The sequence below is a fragment of the Nothobranchius furzeri genome, chromosome 9 (genome assembly GCF_043380555.1).
Source record: "Nothobranchius furzeri strain GRZ-AD chromosome 9, NfurGRZ-RIMD1, whole genome shotgun sequence".
Lineage (NCBI taxonomy): Eukaryota > Metazoa > Chordata > Actinopteri > Cyprinodontiformes > Nothobranchiidae > Nothobranchius > Nothobranchius furzeri.
In genome coordinates this window covers 23,774,165-23,796,927 of record NC_091749.1, presented here as the reverse complement: position 1 = coordinate 23,796,927, position 22,763 = coordinate 23,774,165, and positions in this window count along the sequence as shown.

Here is a 22,763-nt window from a genome sequence, read left to right as displayed (position 1 = left end):
ATCCGTGGTGTATTCTGAGAAATGTTTGACCAAGACCATGCTACAAGGCACCTCCCCGTGTATCCTTGCTCAACTAGCTAAACGGCTAACAAACGGAGTAGAATATGAACATTGGAACACGTGTTGGCGGTTCTTGATGACGTATCTCCTAGGCTACCGGGGCAGGACCAAGACATCAAGGCAAGGTTCCTTGGCATTGAGAAACACCCTTGGTTTTTACAGTGAATGTTAGGGGCAGTGTCAGGGGCATTCCAGGGAGTGACCTGGGGTAGCACATGCCACCCTTGGAATCTGATTGGCCACCCCATGTGTCACCACACTAAATTCCTTTTAAATAGTATTTTCATTGTCCACAAAAGGCTTGGGGTAAAACAAAAAGCATAACCACTGGTGTCACCCATGCACAAAGTAGTGCCTCACCTGGGCCACCCCATTTTAAAAGATCTGGACATGCCACTGGGCAGTGTGAATATTTTGGTAGTTTTACAGTTACCATTAGAATAGAATAGAATAGAATAGAATAGAACAGAATAGAATAGACTTTATTGATCCCACAGTGGGGAAATTGACTTGCTACAGCAGCACCAACACTAAGAGAAGAGGAAGACACAAGAATTCTCCATCTTTTCTGTGTTTTTCTCTCATTTGCATCCAGCCTTGTGCCCCACCCCTCCACTCTACTCCTCTTCAGGGTTATTTTCATTTTTCAACAATATCCCTCCACACACAAACACACAAACACACACGCACACGCACACACACACACACACTGCCACCAACATCCCCCAACCTCTGCATGTACAAGTTGTTGAGAGACATGCTTAATTCTCTTACCTGTTGAGTGTATTAAGATGCTCTTAAAAACACATAAAACCTTCCCAATCCTCAGTGAATTTGGGCTGCAAATGGTGACCTGAGACATGAAAGCAGGTGGTCAGCAAATTGACTTTTCCCCCCACCTCCTCGCTTCATCACCTTTTCTCCACCTCAACGCCACAGTGCTGAGCTGTGGACTTGTGGCCTGTAAAGAGGTTTAGGTGCAAACAAACAGCCCATTTAGAAGCATCTCTCTTCCATTTAGGCCGTCATTACAGCCCTCAAGGCTCTGGCTCAGCACTGAATCATGAATTAAGTTGTCAGGAGAGCCTTTGGTTATGAGCTGAGGGGGTCATTTAAATTTAATTTGAAAAGGGATTCTGTTAGGAATGTATGCTCAGCAAGCTCCTGTGGAAGTTCTCCCTCGGAGTAAAGAGGCTAAGTACTGACATGGGTAGATGTAATGAAAATGGCTGGGCGAGTATTGACTAGCAATCATAATGCACAGGTCTTGGTGGGATGGGAGCTGTAAAGACAGTTACATCATCACGAGCTATATTTGAAATCATTTGCAAAGCTTGGAGTCAATGCCTGCTGTGTTCTGGATGATTTTCCTGTGGGGATGCTCCTTTACCTTGAACGTTCTGCCGAGAGGACGGGAGCTTGTTATGGGTTTTTCTGGGTTTAGTTTTCTTGTATTTGGTGCATTTTGAGTTTAGTTTGTGTTATCAGCTCCTGCTGGTCTGTCTCACTGAGCCATGTTTGTTTTTCTGTTCCTGTCATGCCGGGTTCCTGGTTCATTCTGGTTACTTCACTTTTATGAATCCCCCTCCCTGCCAGCCTCTTCCTTCACTTGCCTACACCCATGGGTCCTTCCATGAATAATTACATAACCTTCAGGTGTCACGCAGGTGTTCTGGATTATTTCGTACCCCAAAAGGGCAGGTTTGTTGTATTTGTCCAAAGAAGCAGAATTTAATTTGCAATAAACCACACTTGGATTTAAAATTTGGGGCTTGTGTCTAAATATACCTTTTTTTGACTACTTCCATATTTTGTCAGTAATCAGATTTATGTTCCAATCTGCCAAGCTTTCTGCTGCAATCAGTCCACTCAAAGACCGTCAGTAAAATAAAGAAGGATGCACTGCTGTTCGAGTCAACAGCAGAATCAGTCGGGTTACTGGTTAAGAACTATACAGTATTTAATGGACTCAAGGTGCAGAGAAACTCATTTGAACCATTGAAGTTTTTCTAAGTTTTTAAAAACATTGTTTCCCAGACCGGAATGTGTGCCTTTGTGAAAAATACATTGTTTGTCTGCAGCTATTTTATTGAGCTTTAAGCTTTACATACACTCTGCCACCATGGTGTTAGGAGTCAAAGCAACCTACTGTACTCACTGAGCCTGTAAGCTGGATGCAACATATTAGGATTTCCGCTCCTGTTCACCACCCAACAGGAACAAAGGGGGTGTCCGTGGATTTCTGACGCCCCTGTGCTTATGTGCAGCACACCATGTGCACCATTTGGCTTGTCTCATCTGCATCTGTTTCATCAACATGTTGAATGTGCATCCGGTCAGCAGCGGAGGGAGATATTCTGTTCAGGAGCAGGTATCCATGACAACAAGGAGTAACCATAAAAATTAACAAGTCAAGTGAAGTTTATTAAACTCAAGAATGGTGGTTATGATCCTTGCATCGGAGCCCGTTCAGGGACCAGATCGCCTTGGATGGGATCAGACCCATGCAGCAGTGACCCTGATCCTGTTTGAGGTCATGACAGAGAGGACTTCAGAGGGTGGTTGTCGAGAGGGAGGTGTCTAGTTTGGGAAACTCAGGGTCTTATCTCAATGTTTATTGCAGAGGGTGTACTTCTGTAACCCTGAGTATAAAGTGGCTGGGATGAGAGCCAGCTCCTCCCAATCCGAGGTCACGGTCCTCCCATGGAAAAAGGGTGGGAAGCCTCCTCTGGGTTGGGAATGGGTCTCAGGAGGTGTTCATGTATCTTATTCATGTCTGAAGAGATGGAGTGATAGGGGCTTCATCTGCAGTAATGAGTGGCCTGTCATGGTTAAAAACAAGCAGAGCCGAAGGCAAAGCTCTTGGTTTACTGGTCAGTACGGCGACAATATCAGGATTGTGATTAGGAAGAAAACTCAACTCAAATGTCTAAATGAAGCTTCTCCTGTAGGAGTTCCAACCTTAGTTCTGTCAATGGGAGGGTCCTTGAAGTGGAGCCACTGTTGCTCCTCATCAAAAAAAGACAGCTGGGGTTTTTCAAACATCTGTTTAGAATGTTCTCCGGGAGTTTTACGGGCACATCTCAGGGAAGACCCAGAACTTGTTGGGGGAATTCTATATCCTCTTTAGGCTGGGAATACCTTGGGATTTCTCAAACAGAGCTGGAGAGTGTTGCTGCCAAGAAGGATGCTGTTTGGCCTTTTCATTCCTTGTCATACTTGATCCTGGACAACCGTGTACTCCCTCCTCCAGCACCAAAATGCAGACTCTGATCTTGAACTGGTGCAACAAAGAGCAGGGACGACTCAAGAACATTTTGATAGGGGTGGCCAGACGGGGCCAAAGAAATTTTGGGGGTGGCACACCAAATTGGTCCTTGTGGTAACTGGGAGAATTTACCCTGTGGCGATGTATTGCATTGCTCCTTTATTCGTTTTTTAACAGTACTTATCCAAAAGATTTAACTTAAATTTTACAAACAAACCTTTTTTAAAAATACATTTCAGTTATTTAAAATGTTATTTCAAATTTTATTTTAAAGTGTATTTTTTTCACCTGTTGCTGTGTTCACAAAAAGCTATGGAGATGAAAACTTTTTTTAAATGGTGAGCAGCAGAAACGTGTATTTTGTTTCATTCTGATTGCTTCTTTACTCAATAATTGTATTATTTTTATTTTGTTTTACAATTATGACTTGAATAAATGAGATCAAATTATGGTTTAAGTGAACATTAATAGATTTATTAAAACTGGTTTTTGCTGAGGGAGTTAGCAATTTTCCAGCGCCCTGTTGGGGGCGCCATTGATGAGGAATTCAACCATCTTTATCTGAGATTTCTGGTTTCACTGGAGCCTTTTTATGTTGACTTTGCAAATTCATATTGGTTTCTTTCATGGTCCAAATTGTAGGGTTTGAGAAATTGAGTGCTTAAGAGCTCAATATATATTACCTCTACTTATGACCAATAAGCTGTGATACTCTATGTCTTTACTGTGTTTAATAAGAAGATTCTAGGATTCTTTGTTTTATTCAGGGATTGTAAACACTTCGTTTTGATTTAGAAAAGAGTCAGGTTTGTAAAAGTAAGAATTTAATTCACAAACAATTAAAACATGACAAGTTAACTAACATTTACTGTGATGGATGGAACTAGATGGAGTAGGTGTTGTTTATGGTGCCTATGTGTGAATGCAATGCTATCAGAACCTCCGTATCTAGGAGAGCTGAGTTCTGGGTGTAAAAGAATTTGGTTTGCGTGAAGCTATGAAGTTGATTCTTATCAAAAACACATCAGACGCAATCTGTCATGTCTACATACCCACTCGAAGACCCTCGTGATAGATCCGGAATGTCGAAGTCCTTGGACTCCCAGGCACCAAGGTCCGTAGAAGAAACTGCGGCACTACTAGATCGGTCTTAGAGTTGTCTCCAGGTTCTGCGTCTCGAATGGATTCTTAAGGGATCTTGCTGTATCAGCTTTGCAGGTGCAAAAAGATTTTGACGGCGTGTCAAAAGCTTTGATGGGTTAGAGAGGTTTTGCTTCAGATGGCTGGTCTGAAGCTTTCTCAAGAACTGATGAATCACCAGAGTGATCCGGTTTTAATGTTCTCATGTTATGATTTGTGTAGCCAACCAGAGGTTGACATATTGAGGAATATTACCAAGACAACCTCAGAAACACGCCTTCTTTGATACCGGATGCTCTGATCTGGGGTAAAGGGCTATCTATGTGTCACGCGTTTGAATTTACTTTTCTTTGTCCTTGTGTGAGTGCAAATGGTGATGACCTCATCATATCAACATGCTGAAACATATATCAATCAATGTAATCATAACATAACATTCATTTCAAACTTCAATCACAGATTAATGAAAGCAGTTAACAAATTATAATTATTATTAAAAGTAGCAATACACAAATGTTTATTTAATGATTATCTAACTTATACGTTTTAAATGTTCATATTTAATTTAAGAAATCATTCTGTGATTAAGCAACTAATCCGAGCTGCGAGTGTTCACTTATTCAGAGGCATGAAGAATCCTGTAGGACGTTAAGAGAAGCTTGGACATTGAGGAGAGAACATAATTGTTGACAATACGTTATCATGTGTTCAGAGCTGCAGAGAGGCTCTGAGCTCCAGCTGATGGGATGAAGGCAGGCAGATTAAAGTGAAAACATGCAGTCTCGTGTCTCCATTTTGACCAGATGTTTAATGGTCAAACTGTACCTAAAAACTGACCATTGCAGGACGTTACAACATGTTAGCTTGACAGGCTCTTAAACTGGCCTGGGTCTAGGATAGTTGTCTGATATGTGTATTTGTGTTGCTTTCTTTGATATAATGCACGCTTTCTTTGATATAATGCACTTTAAAGACACTGGACCAATCATTTATTGTAAATGTTCTCAATTGCAAAGTAACTCATATAATATTATATACAGTGATTTATCTCATATTCCTGTTATTTCACTGGTGCAGAAACAAATCCATATGCGTTGGAATAGTCTAAATACTTTGTACTCAATTTTTATTAATAATTGTTTTTTTTTTTTCTTTTTTCTTTTTTTTACCGTGTCCTGTCTGGCTGTGAAGCAAAACAGAATTGTTGTCTGAATGCTGGTGACAAGCCTTACAGATTTACTCTCAGGTGGAGCATCAAAGCGTCTGCTTTTAATGTCACGCCTGATACTTAAAACTTTATTGTTATTGTTTTTGAATGCTTTGTAATTCCGACCAGACACGGAGTCAGAGGTGAAAGAGAAAGGAAAAGACAAAAAGGTGTGTGTGTGTGTGTGGGGGGGGGGGGGGGGGGGGTTCCACAAAAATAAACAATAATGAACAAGAGTCTGCTTCTAGACCTGCAGAAAAAGCCAAGAAAAAAAAGCAAAAGAACAAGAAAAAATGGGACACAACAAAAATACAACAAGATCAAGCTATCACTGCATCAACTTGATGAAGAAATATATAATCAACATTGTTTAACTGAACAATCACACGATAATAAATCACAGTGCATTAAGTGCCCACCATAGTCTTAAGACCTGTGTTTAACATGCCCAAGCCCATACTTTTGAGAGCACCATGTGAGCACCTGTGTGTGTACACGTGCTTGTTTATGTAAGGTTTCTCTATAGGAGTGTCCAATAGAGAATGTGAGGGACCACAGATCTGCCCCCCAAAGATGTGTAGGAGACGGGGGTAGCTCCAAGTCCCAGAGATCCAGGCACTGCCCCAGAACACAGGAACCCCAAGGAGACTGCAACCAGAAAGGCCCCCGCTCCCCTCGAGAGGCACAGAGGATCGCCCCGGGGGGCCACAACCAGCAGCCGGCAGAGTCCCGGGAGATATCAGCGGCAAGCCCACAGGCCCGTCCGCAGCCTCCCACCCCCTAGCCGGCCGAGTCTGGGACAGAGCGACCCGGGTCACAGGGGCGACCACCCCCGCCGGGGACCCAGCAGAGCCCAGGGACCCAGACCCCACCAGGCAGCCACCGGGATTGATCAGGCAGACGCCAAAAATCTTAAACCCCCTGACCCGAGAGCCACGAGCACTCAGGCAGACCAAGGCACCACACCCCACACCATGTGTGGCAGGAGGAGGGGGGGACAAAGATCTATATCATCAAAAGAAGTTCCAGGAGAGAGGAGGAGTCAAAGGCCCCACCTGACATATACAGTCATACACAAACACAGTCACACACTCCCTCCCTCATGTTCACACATGCACATACAACCCAAGACTTACAAAAATGCACGCCGGACACCCACTCATGCTCCCCATACACACCCTATTCACTCTGGTCCCGGTACTGCTGCACATTGGGTACAACCATCACCGGTTACCAGAGTTTGACCCTTTCTGCTGGGGTGCTGATGAGCAGGCTCCCTCGCCCAACGCTGAGCACAGCAACCCCACCACCCCAGACCCCAACCAGACGGCCAGATCTCCCTCCTAGCCTCCAGCCCCAGGAAGCCAAGCAACAGCAGAGGTGTGCTAAGGCCCCTAGTCTCCCTCCGCCTGCTCCAATATAGTGTTGTGTGTTCATGAGGTGTATTCCATGGCAGTGGTGAGCGGGCAGTGCGGGCATTGTCTGGCCTATGCCAGCTGATGCCACCGCACCATCCCACTTGCACCCACAGCCTTCTGTGTCTTAGTGCAGTTTAAAATTGGAAGTGGGCACCGGTACCCGGGAGGAGGCTGAGAAATCCCCCTGCCAAGTGCCGTCGAATGTTCTCACTCCCAAGTCCCTAAGTGTGTGTTTGTGTGGAATGTCGTCAGTGGAAGTGTATAAGGTGCAAATAAAATTGGGGGGCAGGTTGCCACAGGAATGCGAAAATGGGGTCCATACACGCACTCCCTGACTTGTCCACCCCCCAAGGCCCTATGTGTATGTTTGTGTGATGATGTGAGGGAGCAGGAGGAGAGAAATATGCGGGGATGGGGAGGAATGGCTGGTTGGGCTTAGCCCTCCAGGGAGCCAGCTCCCCTACTGGCCCCAATAGGCACCTCTGTTGTCAAATTGCCACCCAGGGCATGGAGACCCCAGCCCATCCTGCCAGGGCCCAAAGCAGCAGCATTACAGAGCCCCACGGAGTCCGAGGGCATCAACCCAGCCCCACCCCAGCAGAATATCTATGCCCATCTCTGTATTTGCACAACTTCCAGAATATATAAGACATGGGGCATCTAGGTATGGTTGGGTCCTCCTCCTCCTGGACATCCCTCTCCCCTGCAATGGGACAGCAGAGGAGCCAAGGTCTACCCAAGACCCCCGAACCCAGGCCAGGCATAGCTGCATGTTCCTGCCTTCTTCCCGGCAGCATACATGTCAGGACCCGACCCCCAAGGCCCCGCTCAGGGGCATTGCAGCTGCCAGGCAGTGACACATGGTCGCCGCCAAGACCTCCAAGGGGCCCCACTCACAACCGCCAGTAGTCCACCCCCCGAGGCAACCCAAGCACCTCCAGAGGGGGGCAACGGCCCCCCTGTCCCAGACACCCCCAGTGAACCCACCTCCAGGGAACATCTGGATACTCCAAACTCAGACCCTCCATCCCCCACCCACACCATCCCGCAGGACAACATCAACGGTCCCCCACCCTCGCTATGTGATGGAACCGATCAAAGGAGCCCAGAGAGATTGATTTGAAGTGGAGGCAGAGGCTAAATCAAGTGTAAGATGATCTAACAAAAGATTTCTATACTGGTTAATGCAGAGAGTTCCTCTATTTTTCCAATTCAAGAGGATAGTTTTCTTAGTGATGCATATGGCAGTCAGAACCACGTGAACCAAAGATGTTTCAATCGGGACATCGTCCAGGTTTCCCAGTAAACAAAGAGAGGGGGTGGTTGGGATATGACATTTCAGAGACTTTGACAGGTCTTCACATACTCTACCCCAAATTTCCTGGACAGGTGGACAGGACCACAGTGCATGAATGTCATTAACAGGAACGTTGTTTGTGCAGTGTGTACAGGTGTCAGATGATACAAACCCCATCTTGAACATCCGATGACCTGTATTGTGTACTCTGTGTAGAATTTTGTACTGAATTAATTGTAAATTGGAGTGTCTGATAATTTTAAAAGTTTTTAAACAAGTTTGGGACCAGAAGTTCTGGTCAAAGCTGACTGATAGATCCACCTCCCATTTTTCAATAGGGATTGCTATTCTATCGTCTATTTGGGACAGTGTCTTATATACTTTAGACAGTAGTTTGGGGGGTTTGAGATTATAGAAGTCTAATACCCTTGGTGGTGTTTGTAATTCTATTTTATTGAGCTTAAATTTTTGTTTGACTACAGATTTAATTTGGTGGTATTCTAAAAAGCTGTTCTTATCTATTCCAAATTGGGAGACTATTCTATTAAATGGGATGAAGTCCAATCCTTCATATATGTGTTCCAGGTATAGGATTCCTTTATTTTTCCAGTCCGGAAGGTTCATCATTTTATTATTTTGCAAAATATCAGGACTATTCCAAATAGGTGTGCTTCTGCATGGTATTAGTGATACTCCCACCATGCTGCCAGAGAGGTGCTGATACTAATACTTTTGAAGCCTTCATGTTTTCTCATGCTTGAGCTAATAAATGGTAAGTCTGAAAGCTCTATCGTATTGCAAAGTGTCTGTTCTATATCTAACCAGGACTCATCTAGTGGGTTATCTTGCAACCATCTTGGTATATATTGCAGCCTGTTGGCTAAGAAATAATAATAAAAGTTGGGTAGATCCAGTCCTCCTCTGTCTTTGGTCTTCTGAAGCGTTTTAAGCTAATTCGTGGAGGTTTATCCTGCCAAAGGAATTTGGTAATTGAGGAGTCCAGAGATCTAAACCAGTCAGCTGGTGGTTTGTTTGGGATCATTGAAAATAAGTAATTTATTCTGGGTAAGACCATCATTTCAATTGTAGCAACTCTCCCCATGAGTGATATCGGTAAGGATTTCCATCTTGCAAGATCATCTTCCACTTTCTTTAAAAGTGGGATGTAGTTTAGTTTGGTTAGATCTGCTAGCTTGGGAGAGACATTAATTCCCAGGTATGTGATATTCCCCGACTCCAATTGTGTATTAATTAAATTGACAAAAGAGAAATTAATTGGTAGAACTGTGGTTTTTAACCAGTTTATTGAGTAATCTGAAACTTTTGAAAAAGAGTTTATCAGTTCTATTGAATGAGAGAGAGAGAGGATTGAGAATTCTGGAGAAAGAGTAAAACTTCATCTGCATAAAGACTAATCTTATGTTCTATTTTCTTACACTTTATCCCTTTAATACCCGTTGTTTGCCTAATTGCTGCCGCTAGTGGTTCAATAAAGATAGCAAACAGTGAGGGGGAGAGTGGGCATCCCTGCCTGGTCCCCCTCTGAAGACAGAAGCTAGCTGATATTTGGTTGTTCGTCCTGACACGTGCAGTTGGTGAACTGTATAATGTTTGTAGCATGTTGATGAAGAAGTTCCCAAAACCAAATTTATGTAAAGTTGCAAATAAGAACTTGCAGTTAACTCTATCAAAAGCCCTTTCTGCATCTAGAGATAATGCACTAGTTTCTATGTTTCTACTGTAAGAGAAATCTATCAAATTAAGTAATCTACGTGAGTTACTGGATGACTGTCTACCCTTAATGAAACCAGTTTGGTCAGGGTGTATTATGAAGGGGGTTACCTTCTCTAATCTTTTTGCCAGGGCTTTACAAATTATTTTGAGATCAATATTAATAAGAGAAATTGGGCAATAGCTGGTAGGAAATGTAGGGTCTTTGCCTGGTTTTAACAAGAGACTAATATTTGCTGAGTTCATGTTTGGCTGTAATCTGCCGCTCTCTTCGATTTCCCTCACCATTCTGAAAAATATTGGAGCCAGGATGATCCAGAATTCTTTGTAGAACTCTGCTGGAAACCCGTCTAGACCTGGAGCTTTCCTGTTAGTCATGGATTTAAGGGCTTCCTAGAGCTCAGCTGATGTTAGTGGCGAGTCCAGGACTGTAACTTGGCTGTCTGATAATTTAGGAAGTGTTATCCTGTCAAGGAACTCATTGATCTCGTTATCTGATGGGTTTATCTGTGGTGAGTACAAAGTTTGGTAAAAGTCTCTGAAGGTGTTGTTTATTCTTTCAGGGTCATATACTATATTCCCGGCTGAGTCTTTAACAGCAGATATGGTAGTTTTCTCTTTATTAATTTTTAACTGGCTACCTAAAAATTTACCTGATTTATTACTATGTTCAAAGTTTTCTATTCGTTGTCTTTGTGCTAAAAATTGTGTCTTTTTGTCAATAATTCCATGAAGTTCTAATTTAGCTTTAAGTAATTTGCTCATTAACTCTTCTTCTGTGGATGCCTCAAAAGACTTAATGATTTCTTCTAACTCCTGAATACGTTTGTTTTCCGTTTTTTTTTTTCTTATGTGATGAGAAAGAGATTATTTTACCTCTCATCACTGCCTTTCCTGCCTCCCAGAGAACAGATGCTGATGTTCCAGGCAGGTCATTATGTTCTAAATATAAAGCCCACTCCTTTTTAAAAAATTCTATAAAACCTTCGTCTTTAAGCAGTGATGTATTAAACCTCCAGTTTCTGCTTGGTGGGATTGTCTTCTTATTTACCAGAGTTAAAGAAACTGGAGCATGGTCGCTGACAGCTATGGGGTGAATCTCAGTGTCTGAAATGTCAGCCAACAATGAGCTGCTGACTACAAAATAATCCAAACGTGAATGAGAGTGATGGACATGTGAGAAAAAAACTATACTCTCTACGGTTAGGATGAAGAGATCGCCGTGCATCACAAAGCCCATAATCACTCATGTACTGTTTAACTATATTAGTGGATTGCCAATTGCGCTGAGTACCAGCTGTACTGAGCCAGTCTGTTAAAGTGTCCATACAAAAATTACAATCGCCTCCAAGTATAAGTGGACAGTCCAAGTGTTCGGAGAGTACAGAGAAAAAATTATGAAAGAATGGAGGGTCATCAATATTTGGACAGTATATGCTGACAATACATAAGCTTTGATTCTGTACAGATATTTTTAACATTATAAATTTACCCTCTGGATCAAAGACTGTGTCCAGTACTGTGAAATTGATGTTTTTGTGTATTAAAATAGCTACACCTCTTTGCCTAGAGTTATAGCAGGCAGAGAACATGCTGGGAAACTCAGGTGTTTTAAGTTCATTTGCAAATGTGGCAGATCTATGAGTCTCTCGTAACAATATTACGTCTGCTTGCACTCTTTTTAGCTGATCAAACATCTTTAATCATTTCTCTATGGAGCCAGCTCCATGTACGTTCCATGAGACAAACATTAGCACACCCATAGATGTGTGTGTGAGTAGCTAAAATATGACGCCTTCATGTGTATAAGATGGAATAAGTGTCTAAATGTATAAAATAGTACTTTAATAAATATCAGAAAAGTAAATAATAATAATAATAATAATAATAATAATAAAGATCCAACAGTGTTTGTGGTTGTATTATTTGACGCGTAAATTATGATATTGTGCTGTGGATTTAGTGTGTGTGTGTGTGTGTGTGTGTGTGTGTGTGTGTGTGTGTGTGTGTGTGTGTATGTGTGTGTGTGTGTGTGTGTGTGTGTGTGTGTGTGTGTGTGTGTGTGTGTGTGTGTGTGTGTGTGTGTGTGTGTGTGTGTGTGTGTGTGTCGAGTCTGACGCAGTGTTGGAAAGTTGTGTGGTTGTGCCATACAGGTGTAAAGGTACAGAAGCAGGTAAAGAGGAAAGGAAAATACAGATACAGGTTAAAAAAGAAGAAAGAACTAAAAAGAAGAGGTGATAGGGGTGTGAGGTGGTGATGAACAGGTGATCTTATCATCTAGAATACAGATTTAGCAGCAGTTTAATCCTGACGTGATCAAACTCAGTGAATCCTGATAAGAATAGTAAATGTCTGACCTGATGTTGGGCTAATACAGCCAGTCTGTCACTCCTCGCTCCTTGTAAAGTTTGTTGTCCACATAGAAGCTTATCTACCGAGATGACAGCCCTCTTCCCATCCTGGATAAACTTTTTGCACAGCGGAAAGAGGACTCTGCACCGATCCAGGATTTCTTTAGGGAACTGGTCATTTACGCTGGTCTTATCCTTTGAGCTCTCTTCCATGACTTTTAACAAGATCCTTCTGCTTAAAATGTTAAAATTTAGCCACGATGGGACGAGGTCTTCTGCTGTCCACTCTTTTAGCTCCAAGGTGATGTACCCGGTGAAAGGTGATGTTTTTTACCGTTTCTTCGGGTATCTTCATTTGGGTCTGGAGAAAGTTTTTTATCGTTTGCTTGCACTCCCCCCCCCCCCCCCCCCCCCCCCCCCCCCGTCTGCTCCGGCAGGCCTGCAAACACCAAATCATCCCTCATGCTACGGGCCTGAAGGTCCAAAACAGTCTCCTTCAGAATCTTGTTGTCCAGGGTGATCCGCGTCATTCCCTCGTCCAGGGAAGAAACAGACTCCCGCAGAGCCGCGTTCTCAGCGGCGAGCCGCTCCACCTGCTCCTGGCTGAACTCCAGAGACTGACGGAGGTTCTGAAACTCCTGGTGTAGAACCTCAAGCAGATGGAGTCACCCCTCAAATCCCAGAAGAATCTAATAATTGTAATATGTCCTTACGCTGAGATGAGGCTTCAGGCGAGTCCTGAGGATGGCTCCTCTTGGTCCCAGGTGTTTCAGGCTCAGCTGCTGATTTCTTCGGACCCATAACGAATAACTCAAAAACTTCATCAATATAATTTAGTAAACTTTCTAAATTTTCTTCACTTACCTCCAGATTGAGTGAGTTATACTTACCAGATTATTTTTTGCATTGTCAGTAGATTGGTTAGGCAAAAATGCATATTAATTGTTTGTGAATGTTTGCTAACGAGCTGCCATCAGCTTCAAACGCTGCCGTGTATCCGGTGGTCGGCTGTCACCGCATGCTCAGCTCCTCCTCCAATAATTGTTTTTCAAAGACTTTTGGTTTGAAATGTCTTCAGTGGAGAACAATGAAAGCTACTGAGGTTTTGTCCTTCTTCAGAGATTTTTTTTGTCATACTTTAAACTTCCTCCTCAGAGATCCAGTTTACTTTGCTTTCTGTTTTTTGTTTGTTTTGTTTTATTCTTTGACTGATCACATCATCAAATGGGACATTAAAAGACTCGTTTGCTGATTCTGTTCAGTGAATCTACTTGGGCACAATAGTCACTAGTAGAAGTTTTTTACTTGATAAAAGAAAAAAAAATTAGAACGTGAGAATTGAATAATTTAGTTCTTTGACGTCCACAGAGCATCTCAAACTAAATCAAACAGCAATCCAGTCCAGCCTGTTCCTCTGGTTCATTGAAAATATTCCCAGTTCCTGGGATAGACTGGTCTGTGCAGGAGCTTCTCTCACTTCATGACAGATGGAGGGGGCTCCAACCTTTTGTACCTCTGAGAAGGACAAAGCAGGTACAGAAATGATTTCATCTTCAGCCAGCAGACCAAAGACTTCCTGTTTGTTGGGCTCAAGATTTCATCTTTTAAAGACATTGTCCTCCTGCTGGAGCTGAATCTTGCAGCAGCCAGCGGGGCAGTTTGCTGCTGCGTGTGAAGCAGTCTGAATGAGAATTACCACCTCAGGCCCTGAACATTTTGGTAAATTCGCTTTTTCTGCTGCGTTAGCAGCTCTCATACAAACTATTTTTAAGGTGAGAAAAACTTTTTTAAGATACTTTCCAAAATGGAGATTTTATTTTTTACATAATTTTTACCATGATCAAGTACGGAGCCCTTAAAAAACACTGATGCTGCAGCCTTTTCAGCCACGCCACACACTTACAGTAGAACTGCATTGTCATTAGAAACCACAATGACCACTGGTTTTTATTTTTTTTTTTCTTCATCTACATTTTCCTGATCACAACTTCCTTAAGCTTCTGTCATCTGCTGAGACGGTATAAGACTGAGAGGAAATAGATGGTGTCGATGAAAGCAGGAGTCACCAGTGTTTGGAAACAATCTTTGAATCTTCTCTTTCTGTTTTTGACCTAAACTTCACATTTGCCAATGTGTGGCATGAACCTTTCAGGGTTTCATATATAAGTGAGGCCCCCCGCAAGGGTCTTTCACTCATCCCAAATGTTTCTTTGAGTTCAGCTCATGAAAAATTGGAGCCAAAAAATGTGTTGCCTTTTATAGTTTTTTGCAGTGTATACACACACATACACCAGGACAAGATTATGCACCTGGGAGGGGGAAAAGGAAGAATGTAAGATTAAGATGAGCCAATCGACAACAGGCAAGCAACTTGGTGAGAAGAGATTTACTCTTAGAGAAATTATGAGAAAATGGAATAAATACAAGATCAGTGACAATTTCCCTTGACCCGGGGCACCGTGTAAGATCTCACCTCGCAGGGAACAGATGATGTTGAGAACAGTGAGGAAAAAGCACAGAACTGCACAGGGAGAACTGGTCAATGACCTGAGGAGAGCCGGGAACACAGTAACAAAGGTTACCATTGGTAACACAGTTGTCATGGACTGTCTCTTCACCACAACAGACTAGTACAGCGCCCGCATCACTGCAGATGCAGCACCAATCCACCTATCAATCTCAAGCTCCATCTTTCCCTCACTCGTGAACAAGACCCCGAGATGCTTAAACTCCTCCACTTGGGGCAGGACCTCGCCCTGACCCGGAGAAGGCATTCTACCCTTTTCCAACTCAAGACCACGGTCTCGGATTTAGAGGAGCTGATTCTCATCCCAGCTGCTTCACACTCGGCTGCGAACCAATATTAATATTAATTAATTTAATTAATATACTAGTTAATTCTTCAAAAGTCACAGAGACTCACTTTCTGTATCTTTTTTTTTTATTCTGTCTTTCACAGATGAAGTGTACCTAAGATGAAAATTACAGACCATTGTCATCTTTTTAAGTTGAACAACTTGCCCAGTAGCTGCCATATATGTCAGATAAAGGGTTAAAAAATGTTTATATATTTCAAACTGCACCTTTTTTTAAATAGATGGAGGAGTTTAACCCTCCCACTGTCCGCATGGGTGACCCCGCCAGGAAAGTTGACCGTTGAGCAGGTTTGATGGTTTATCCCTTGAGGTCCACGTGGCAGGGGTGAGGTGGTCAACCCTGCTCAATGGTCAACTTTCTTGGCGGGGTCACCCATGAGGACGGTGGGAGGGTTAAGCACTGCAGTTTATTCAAGGGTGGAGCTGAATGAGAGCCTGGCCTGCCAGACTCGTCCTCTGTTAAAATCTCCACAGAAGACAACTCTGGTTACTCACAGGCAGAGAGGGGTGGGGCTAGCCAGCTCAAAAACCAATCAGAAAAAAGGCGAAAACGCCAACTGTACCGCGCAACACTGTAGTTTTTTTAGCTGTAGTCAAAAATGGCGTCTGGCGACAGCGTAAAAGTCTTTCTTTAGAAGAAAGACTTTTAGCGCTTCTACTTGTTGTGGTTTTAAAGACGTGTCCAAGTCATGAAGAACAGAGGAAAGAGCCGCAGCGAACTCCGCTTCAGACGCCATCTTTGTTGTTAATGAGAAACTGAGCGTCATGGTGTGTGACGTACGCTGTTCAGCGCTGATTGGCTCAGTTAGAATTCTCAAGAGGTGGGGTTATTTGAAAGGAGAGTTCCCAGCTGGTCAGGCTAGAATGAGAGTCCAATTGAAGCGACACCTGTAGGAAATCACAGCCAGTGCTGGCTTGTAAGGAGGAATGTGATCTGAAGAAGAGGTTGGTGTCAAACTGATTAGCATTTTGAGGATAAAGTTATCATGCATCTGCTGCTTTCATCTAAATCAGAGATCAATTGAAAAAGGTAACAATAATTTGAAGACAAAATTATACTTTAGGTCAAATAATGACCAACTTAATGATCCTTGTAAGCATGACATTCACAATTTTATATCCGACCACAAGTGTTGAAACACTCCATTGTTTGCTTCAAAGTGCACCAGCAACCCAGGAAGGTATCAGACCACTGCTCTGTTCATGTTTGGCTCTAAGTTAAACGTTTACCATAGCAGGGATTTGTTATCTTGGGTTTTCTATAAGTGACCAGATATCAATCATCAGCTTCTGAGTCATAATGACAGCAGCACTAGCAAAATATTACCTATAAAAGGGCTGAACTGACTGTCAGGAGTTGGGATTCTGATGACCGTCCTGATTGAAGCATGATATCTAAATAAAATCCCCCATGAGCTGAAAAACATCCCCGGCCTCAGACTATTAATTTAAGCTTCTACGGGGCAGTTTAGGTTTCTATTCATATTTAAATTTGCTTTGAGACTAAATATAATAAGTTAACATCGGCGTCATTACAGATTTATTCACAGCATATCCTACTTTTATTCCTGTGGCTCTAATGTCTGTCCTGTGGTCCTGCAAACACACACACACACACAGATAGGTGTGAGGTAAAATACTCAAATGGAAAGTATTGAGTGTTGCTGTAAAAATGTGGGCTGCAGCAGCTGAAGTGCTGCAGACAGACAGTTATGAAATGGGTCTTGTACAACGGCTGCCACAACGCATACACTATGCAGCACTGTCTAACAAAGTCCCCCAGGCCTTCCTATCAAAACCACCGTGTCTTTCATCATTACAGAAATGTTCTGCGGTACTTTGAGAGAAAGATACAGACGCCTCCTCCGTCTGGGGAGTAGAGTGTCGTGCTGTTTGCAGACTCTGTTAACAATGGCAGCTCCGTCTTACATAATCCTCATCACCAATGTTTCTCAACAAGCGTCCGAACAGGACTTTGACTTCACCACCGCTCTGCCAGATGTTTGGCCTTGCTGCAACAGCTGTTGTCCATCAAACCCCGGAGGACTCGGGATGAGAGCTGATGCCAAATTGAGGCTGTTCAAAAATTCCTCAAGGAACACTGATCGCCATCGGAAAAGGTCTTTGGAAGGAGACTCATTCTTTTGCAGGCTGCTGCCAACGAAATATTCAACATCCACAGTAATCAGTGGGCACCGTGCATGTCAGTGCACGTGAAAAAGGCATCATTTTTTATATTTAAACCTCCTAAAGAGTACTTATCTGATTGGCTCACTCTGATCTCATGTTGGCAGCTGTTCTACATTTGTAGTTTTTAATCAAACACCTCCCTCTCCTCCCTTCATATACCATTATACAGCGTTGAACCATTGAGCTTGTTCCAGCATCCTTCCATATGCTACCCTGGAGATGTGACGATGCTCTCATGCAACCAGGCTGGTGCGAATCATCAACCTAATCAGCCAATCAGATGGCTTAAAGACTTGGAGATTTGGAGGAGAAAGAGGAGTGTAATGAAGATGTACAGAGGGATCATCCACCCTGATCTGATGCCTTCTTACCACCATGCACTCAAGCCTTTTGCTGTTTCCACACACTACTGAACCCACTCAGCAGTTTGTTTCAGATTGACAGCTTCCAGGGAAAGTGGGACAAATCTGGGCAATTCCAAAGAGGAGGCAGATCCAGACAACCGGAGACAGGAAGAAGGACTCGACCTGCAGGGTGGAGGTCTGTCTGCCAAACACAGTAGGAACAGATCTGTGTGTGTGATGGAGCAGCAGAGAAGATGGAAGGGAGGGTAAAGGGTTTAAAGGGTAGAAAAATAACAAATAACTAAAATCAAATCAAATGTTGAATCAAGTGCATCATTTCCACAGTAACTTTATTTAAATCTGTAAATGTCAAGATAAACAATAAAGGAGTCAGAGGACAGGAAATATTATTCATTATGCAAAAAGGATAATCTGAAGATGGACGGATGAAAGGAGAAGGTGAGAAGGAAGAATAAACAGAGGTGTGGAGGACCAAAACGTCTTCCTGCAGAGAGGAGACTGGGACAGGAGGAGGCAGGATGAGCGTCTGCCGTGTCCAACTGTTTCTTCGCAACAACACAGCGTGCTGTACCAGGAGCAGACCTGCTGGAGCTGGACTAACACACACAGAGCACCACCAGCAGAAGCAGAAACATGAATCACTTCAGTTAGGATCTAAAGTCAGACTTTGTTCAAGGCTGCAGGTAAAGTTTGAGTCAAATACTCATGTTTTAATGGTTTCCTTATGTCTCTGAGAAAGCATGTGCACTTAAAACCCCAGTTCATGACTTTTAACCATGTTTGCTCATTAATAGCATATTCTACAGTTGCTTAAAACTGTACATGACATATCACTTTAATGTCTGTGTGAGTGTCTGTGTGCCTGTGCATGTATGTGTGTTTGCATGTGTCAGAGTGCATGTGTGTGTGTTTGCATGTGTGAGAGTGCATGTGTGTTTGTGCGTGCATGTGTGATATGGAGGCACTGCTGGACTGACCATAGGGCATAGCGGGCAATTGCCCGCTGGGCCGACCCTTTCATCTTTTATGGGCCGGTGTCTGGTTTTTTTTTTTTTTTTTTTTTTTTTTCTGGCCTCTAGTTGTTGCGGACAACTTGTCCGCGCCGCCCCACGCGACGCCTCGTAAAAGTTGGTGGATTGGCCAATTGGTAATAATACACTCTGGGCTGGACCAATAGCAAGAGGTCTGATGCACCCGCCAGTTGTTTGTGAGTCTCAGTAAACAGACAGACGAGCTTAACAAAATGGAGAACAAAAAACGGAAAGGAGGAGCGGAGAAAATTCGACTAAAAAAGAAACTGGCCCTTCAGGCTGATGCTGGCACATGTGTTAAAATCTCACAGTTTTTTGGTAGTGAAGGTTCAAGTAAAATCAATTTAGGAAGTGATGGAGCCTCAGCCCAGCGACAGGTTGGAGAAGAAAAGAGGGAGGAGGAGGAGAAACCCGAGCCGGTGTTGTGCCATTAATCGACTCGCTGCCAAAAAATGATTAGCCACCGCGGGATCGCGCACGGTGAGGTAATTGCATTTCTAGACAAAATTCCCCAGGATTTCGCCCTAAAACTCGGCATATCTAGCAATATGGACATTCAGAAAGCAAAGATAACCTCTTCCGGTACTTAAACAGATGTTTATCGCGGATATTAGTGTGGCAGTGTTGGTGGCACCCTGCGCGGGAGCACGAGGACGTGCTTGTGGAAAGAGGGAGGAAGATGTGACAGTGTGAGCGTCCTGTCACAATGTCCCGATTGACCATGCGCCCTGGCTACTTGGCCAAGGGGATGTCCCTTTGGCTGAATGGTTAGAGCGTATGACTCTCACCCCAAAGGTCTGGGGATCGAATCCCGCTCGGGCATTGTTTCTTCACCTTGCCACATTAGTTTTTCCAGTTCGGAAGTTGTTTTAAGTGTTGCTATTTGTCTTAAACGTTCACAATGAGGATATATTAATCCTTTTTGCAATATTTGCGATTGAAAGATGGTTTGTGCCACAAACTTTGTGGTAAGAACTGGCTTTCTTTATGTTACAGCCTTGATACTAAAAAAATAAATAAACAATGTAAAATGGCACCCTGTATTGAATGTAAACGTTGTATAAATGTAAATAAACAATTCTCCAGCGATTTAATTTTTTTCCCCTTCCTTTCTTTAGTCCACTTGACATGGAGCCACGGTTAACTAGTTTGGGGCACATTTTTACTTGGAAAAAAAGTATTTAAACTGATCAAGCTTTGGCTTTACAATGACACTGTGTAAGTTGCTAAACATTACGTTGCTCTATTTAAAAGTAACAAGATAAAAGCACTTCAGCACATACAATTAAGATTGTCACTTGCCAAATAGACTACACCCTCCCGTTTACCTATAAGAAACGCCTCAAAATGTCTTTAAATTCTTTATTGATGATTTAATTGTAGATAACTAAAATGGCATTTTACTTGCCAAAAAGTGATTGAATCGCTCAGATTTTCATGGAGGCTAAAATTGACCAAATAAGGGTTTTATGTATTATCTGTTGATGTTACTGTACTCATACTGCCTACTGTATCATCAAAAACACCCCAAAAATGGCACACAAAAAAAAAAAAAGATAATTTCCCTTGCCAAAAATTGATTACAGTGTCCTGGTCACCTGTAAAGGGTTACATTTATTATCTCTTGATGTTATTAGTGCCATCACAGGATGCTGGGTGTCTTCCACATTCATAAACACCTCAAAAATGGCAACAAATGATAATTTCCCTTGCCAAAAATTGATCACAGTGTCCTGGTCACCCATAAAGGCTTAAATTGGCATAAATATGACTTCATTTATTATGATGCTGGGTGTGTTCCACAATCATATTCGAATAAACATGAAAATATTCCGTCCGAATATCTGTTTCTTGTTATAAATATAACAGCTAGAAGGATTTACAGTTAAAATAGGAGAAACATTTCAGGAAACTATTGTCAATTAACCACAGAAATAGGGACGAATAACATCAAGAGATAATAAATAAGGTAATATTTAGGTAAATTTAACCCTTTACACGTGACTCCCCAGGAAGGGTCGTAACACCACTTGCCTCATGCACATAAGTGACCAAAACAAAGCAGCATGGAGACACTCCGTCTCCAACCACCTCTCAGGCAGCAGCCTGCATGATCTACACGTCACCAGAATATAAACAACCGCAACACAATAAAAGCAGTGTTATACAAAATGGAAGGCCTGTAGTGTTTATTCTCTTACAGTAACAACTTATCAATTTTTTGGAGGAATTTATTTAAGATTTTTTGGTTTTTATTAATTGTGCAATAGAAAAATAATCGCTAGATTAATCATCTAAATAGTCATTAGAATAGCTGACTATTCGATAAAATAATCGTCAGAATAATCATTTTAAAAATAATCATTTGCCCCCAACCCTACTTTTTTAGAATACCAGGATAGGAAGGATGGTGTAGGTTTACGTTTATTAGATTGATACATAAATACTACCAATAAGAAAGTGTACGTTGGTGTGTGTCAGAAACAGCGTAAGGCTTAATGTCTTTTCCAAAAAAAAACAGGTGATGGGCCGGTCTCCAATCAAAATGCCCGGGCTGAATTTTTGTCCCAGTCCAGCCCTGTATGGAGGTATATGTTTATACCTCCATGGTGTGTGTGTGTGTGTGTGTGTGTGTGTGTGTGTGTGTGTGTGTGTGTGTGTGTGTGTGTGTGTGTGTGTGTGTGTGTGTGTGTGTGTGTGTGTGTGTGTCAAAAGCAGATCACAACACTGCATAGCTGCCTTTGCACTTTCAAACTGAATTGATAAACATGTTATTGATGAAAATTGTCAGCACTTGCAATGCCAGCAGCTGGTGTTTATAGATCCTTGTCATGTGTGACCCCCGTTCAGAGCTGTGTTTACCTGATACATCTTTGAGCCCAATAAAACGTGTTCACAAGCTACGACTGTTGTGAAGAACTGAGTTTATTACAGAGACTTGCAGGAATAGTGAGACAGACCCTCTGCTCTGTCACACTCTAAGAAACTCACACACATTGATATGAGTTACTTTATTGTTTCTGACATCCGTCCAGCTCAGTCTCTGGTCAATTGAATAAGAGACGGACAGTGTTGTGTTTCCAACGGTTGTTTAGCAGGGATCACCATGATGAAAGGAGTTGACTCCAATCAGTTATAGATTTACATTAATTATGGGCTTTGTAAATGTCCATCTGCTGGTTTGTGAGATATTTAGCTAACACAGGTTTGACTCCAATATTTAACATCAGTTATAAGCTAAAAATGTTGCACATCCTGAAGCACTCTAGTGTGTGTTGGGGGTGTACGGAGGCCCAGGAGGTTTCATATACAGCAAAATCTTAAACATAAATGTTGATGTAAAGTGCTTTGGAGTCCTCTGACTCAGAAAGGTGCCTCACAAATGTGGGTCATTTATCTTTTATGTAGCAGCTCGACCACAAAAGCTACTATCAAAGAAATACTGTAATAAAACAGAAGTTAAAAAATTCATAATACATACATTCATCGTTTAGGTTTTAAACTCTGGTGGATGTTGCAGTGGTGTTGTGAGTCACACAACCAGCTCTAAAACATAGTTTCTCTAATATCCCTACATGTTTGGCATTTTGATGGTATTAGCACAGCATTCGCTGGGCCACAGTACAAATAACTCTCACTTACCAATGGACCAGAACTCCAACCATAAATAACAAGTTAATTCTCAGAGGTGGTGTACAAGCCTACACATCATAAATAACAATCTAGCTTCTGCTGGGAAAATAACAACAGATAATGGTGTACTGATGGACACGCTTCGAATAAAAGAACTACGTACTCTTTTAAAACTAAATATTTAATAATAGCAGGT